Source organism: Fundulus heteroclitus, chromosome 21 (assembly GCF_011125445.2).
Source record: "Fundulus heteroclitus isolate FHET01 chromosome 21, MU-UCD_Fhet_4.1, whole genome shotgun sequence".
Taxonomy (NCBI): Eukaryota; Metazoa; Chordata; class Actinopteri; order Cyprinodontiformes; family Fundulidae; genus Fundulus; species Fundulus heteroclitus.
The window spans coordinates 4084611-4089814 of NC_046381.1; positions in this window are offsets into that span (position 1 = coordinate 4084611).

The window sequence follows — 5204 nt, forward strand, 5'->3', positions numbered from 1 at the left end:
GCGAAGCTGATGTGAGTCTCAGATGCTCAACTCTGGAAGGTGTTTGATGCAAATCCACATTCAGCCTATGTAAAGATAAAGGTATCTGCTTTTTACCCTCCAAGGATGTTTTGCTCTTTCACCGTATCGAAAAATCAGTAAAGGAGTGGACTGCAAAGAGCCAGTGGTGCAGACGAAAATAGTGCCGAGGTATTGTCTTAACACAGCTGCTGGGTAAAAGCTGTCGGGTCGTTCGTGGGATAGTATTGACAAAATATTGGCTTCAAAAATGTTGAGACTTGGGGGTTTTGTCATAGTTTGAGTTCCTGCCTTAGTTTTAATTTCTGTTTTTAGGTTCTTGTTTTCTATTTTAGCTTGTGTCCTGTTTCAGTCTTGGTTTGAGTTCCATCTTAGGTTGGGTCTTGTCATTTATTTTGTGTTTCAGATTGGTTCTTGAACTGTTTTAGTTTAACCTGTTTTTACATGGCAGTTATTCAGTCAGTTCAGTTCCACCTCCAGCCACTTCCCTGATCAGCGCCACTTAGTCTGGTAATTAGTTTAATTCTGTTCACCTGCTCACTCCCCTACTTATAGCTGCCTCTGTCCCTTGCACTCTGCCCGATCAATGTGTGTGTGTGTGTGTTTTTCCCTGCCTGGGGTAAGTCAGATCCTGCCAGTTTTCTGTTTTGCCCGTCTGCCTGAAACCCTACATGATTCTGTTAGTTTTTGCCTTAATTATTTGACCTATTCTGCTCACTTTGTTTTATTAGACCAGCCTGACTTCTGATCAGTTTATTTTAGGTTGTTGGCTGTGGACTGTTTGAGTTTTTTGGTCACTGCCTCCTATCTTTTTGGCTTGGTGCCCTTTTTGGTTTTCTGCCTGTTTTTGCTCTGTTAATAAATCACCTTTTATTACAACCTTTGCTTGTCTGGCTGAATTCAGGGTCCTCTGTTTCTGATTCTTGACAGGTTTGGTTGGCAATGTGCCACATTGGTTAAGTAACTCCACAGCTGACTAATTCTGTTGGGTCACAGGTTGGGCAGCTATAATCAAATGTTGGGTCAAAACTTTGCCCAATCTGTTGGGTTGTAATCAAGACTGGGAGGAAGTCAAATCATTCTTAACAAACTGAACACATATCACTGGACTTCCCCTTTACTCTGATATTAAAGATAATAGGTAATAAAACAGTTAAATTTCTTAATTACACATTATTGGTCTAGTCTAGAATCTAATGGACGCATTTTTAAAGACAGCTATAGTTATTTCTAAGAAAAACTGCTTAATACCGTGTGTTAGAGTAACCCAACTATTAGTGGCATGATAACATTCGTAGTGGTTTATGAATTTCATCCCAAACCTTGTTAAGCTTAACTTTAAACAATTTATGTGCATGCTCGTAGGCTCTCCCACTCGCTGATCTTCATCTACAAATCTGTTCTTGAACTTCTACCTACACATTTATGTCTATATATGTGTAGAAATTTTAACTGATATGGCCTGGGTTCTCCGGACTTAATCCTGATGCAGATCCTGATTGAGAACTGAACAGCGAAAAAGGCTTTCAGATACTCTGATGCCCCACCGACCTGGAATGATGCACAACAGGATGTGAAATTGAGAACTCTTTTATCTCTGGCGGGATTCAAATCTTCTTTAAATGACAGAGTACAAAGCATGATTGGATGTTGTGACTGCACGTTGTAAACTGATCATTTTATTGTGCGCAATGTATTCAAATGTGGTTTTGAGCTGCTGTCTTGGCCAGGCAACGCTTGGAAAAAAGGTTTTAGTCTCAATTAGTTGTTTTTGCACCTGGTTAAATAAAGGAATCTTAACCTAATGTTGACGGGTTGACCTTAATTGTTAAAACAGTGGAACTTAATTAGTTTTTTTCTGGAGAGTAGCTGTAAAACTCCTCATTTATCCCAAATTATCATGCTTGTGATTCTGTCTGTTCTGGTCTGAGTTTAGGACAGGAAACAACACAAAACCCAAACTTGTAGCAAATATCAGTGTTCATTGTCATCTGTTCATTATGTCTTGTGTTGGGGGTTTTCCACCAAAGCAGTTTCTTGTTTTTTGAGCACAAAGTACTCCTTGCAGGGTGCTTGTGTTTTGGTGTGCCTATTTCCTCGACTGCGACATTTCCAAAACTATTGTTGACATAGATTACCCGTACTATGTTTATCTTTCCCACACAGCATGGGCCTGTGCTTCTGTGCCTTTCCATTTGCAGACCTTTTGCCGCTCATAACTCTCTGTTGCCATTTTATTTCTACTGTCTCCTTATTGTCTTCTCAACCCTTGTTCTAAAGGCTGTCTTGGGGGGCTCCTTGCTATTAGAAGGCAGATGATAAAAAGAATATATACTTAACGGAAATCCTAGGCTTTTACTTAAAGGTATAGTGGACAATCTTTATCTGCTTTATGTTGTGGGGGAATCATCTTATCTATTGGTTCTCCTACATGACAATCATTGTGACATGCTCACCTAACGCCAATGCCCGTGCTTCTTCCTTGCTAGTTTTCTCTTGCTCTGCATGCGCACTCTAGTGTTTATGTATCCGGTTAGCTCTGGTGTTAGCCTTTCATTGCAGCTTCGCCGCTCTCCTCGTATACTTTGAAAATGGCTGAGAGTCGCAAGAAGCAAACTCTCTTACAAGTTTTTTTAGGATAAGAGGAAGGCCTCAGAAGAAAGAAATAAGACAAGACAGTATTTGGGAGATTCTTCCAGCATGTAAGAGCATGTAAGATGGTCTTGTACAGTTATTCAAAAAGTGAATAATGGTTCCCTATACCCTTACTTTGGGATTTTGTTATATACCTTTTCTAAAAAAGTAATAAATCCATGAATAAATTATTATTTTTTAAATCAATCAAGGCATGGTTGAATATATGACATTACAAACCTGAGGTTAGAATGAATCAATAGAGATGGTGTTCTATACTTGTACTGAGAGAAAGGCCTGCATGTGTGCACCACCACCCTTTTCTCCCCAGTGAGAGGCAGCCTTCAGAGAACAAAGTTACACAGACCCTTTGAACATGCTTTTAAATATTTCACATAGCGCTGATCAGATTAGCACTGAGAGCTGATCTGGGTTGTATAGATCCCACGTTGTAACCTCAAACCAAATCAAAGCAACATGAGACAGCCCCTGAACTTGGCATGGAGCCATCTGGATGACCTTGGGATGAGTGAAAGTTGATTTTCATAGCACCTTTCACATAGCTCTATGTATACAGAGTGCTTAACGGGATTAACAACAGAGTCGAAAAGACCTCCCTCGATTCCCCTCACAAAAAATCCAGTGGAACCAATTCTCTTCAGAAGTCCCCCGATGAGTAATTACGCCAAGGAACACAGAAGGCCGTTCAGGGATAAAGTTGTAGAGAAGTTTTAAGCAGGGTTAGCTTATATAATAAAATCCACAAAAAAATAAATAAATCTTTAGCTTCCAAAATGGCAAATATGTCCCTGGGAAGAAGATTTCTCGGTAGCATGGCTGTTGTTTTACTGTACTGTTTGTGAACTACTGCTGAACATTTCCCCTTCCACCAGATCAGGACCAGCTTTCAGGGAGGATTAGAAGAGTCTGAGGTGCAGATCTCTGGTGTGCAACTGTGCACGGAGGAGGTGGTTTCCTGGATTGATCAGTGGCTCTTAATTTGATTTTGTCTTGCAGTGCATGTCATTATGGAGTTATGCCAAATATAGAAAATTTTTCAAATGAGGGGTGTCATGATTCTGCACTCTCCCTCACTTTCCCTTCGCTCCGCAGGTTTTAAGAAGATTCCACACACCTGCTATCTCTGCCGCTGCAGCATATTTAGCCAGACCGCCTACACCTGTTTCTGCTCCTATATATACGGGAGCTTCCCGGCAACCCATCACCAGATTATTTGACAGCCACCGTGTGAGTAGAAATCCAGCGGGACTTGCCTGCCTCGCCAAGTTACCTGATCTTGTTCTGTCTCTCTTTCTCGCCTTGTCCCTGTTGGGTTCCTCATCAGCTTTCAGGACACGACTTGGACTTATCTCTTGACCTCGAATCCTGCCTTACCTACAGGATCTGTCGACCTGTCAGACCTCCCGTGAAGGACCTACGTCAGCCTCGCAGTACAGACTCCAGTCTCAGTCCTGCCTGTCACTACCTGCTGTGAACTGCCAGTCACGCTCCTCAACTTTCTACAAAGGTTTCCTGTCTGTACCTTTATAAATAAACCTCTTTAAGCACAACACTGTCTAGCTTGCATAAATGGTTCTTTGATTAGTTCTTGCATAACAAGGGGAACCTTCTGCCTTGAAGCTAATTCTGGCCAGGCTTTAGTTTTCAGACAGCTGGACCTTTCAGTGGGAGACCTGTGCAGCAGGCCTTCGTGCTACTAAGAGCAGCATCGGGTAACTAGAGTAGACGGGTCTGCCATGGCTCAGCTGGCGAGAATGTGAATGACACCGTTTTCAAATGTGCTGATATGCTGTGTGGTGAACTGAAATGGCTCTGAAAGCTCCCAAACAGAGACCCAGTCTCATCCCAAACATCTACAGCACGACTGTCTGCGTTTTTTTTTTTTTGTTTTTGGCGCAGGTTCGCTGTTATAATTGGAAGATTACAGATAATTTGAAGATTTATTTGTTTTGAGGATTTGCATCTCAGTTTATGTTTGCGATTTTAGTCTGAAAAGCTGCCTTTTCGAATCTGACACTTCCAAATCTGAAAGAAATATCTGGGTTTATGGTCTTTTGTTCATTCATGAGGAATGTCTTGTGGCTACGGCAAGTAGCCAGAAAGCGCAAAAGTCAAACAGAACTTATACTATGATAATTTTTGCAACAAAAAGCCCAACGTAAGTGTGGAGGTGCTGCAATGATGGATAGCTCGGGTGGCAGAATCTGCTTAAAGGCCAACTATTAGCAATGACAGTCCACAAATCTGACCTTTATGGAAGATTAACAAGAAGAAACCCATGTTGAGAAGTTGTCTTGTATATTGCCCCCAAGGCATTAAAGTTTTTTTTTTTTTTTGCCAGTTTGGTTATTACTTTTTGTTATTGTTAGTGTTGTGTGAAAACTAACAATGAACACACCCTCGCCATGATGGTGGCAGCATCATGCTACCTCTCTTCATCAGGAAAAAGCTGTTCAGATCAGGTGGAGCTAAATCCGGTACAATCCTACAAGATAGAGGGTTATAACTCGGCACCCTCTGTATAGCTTATA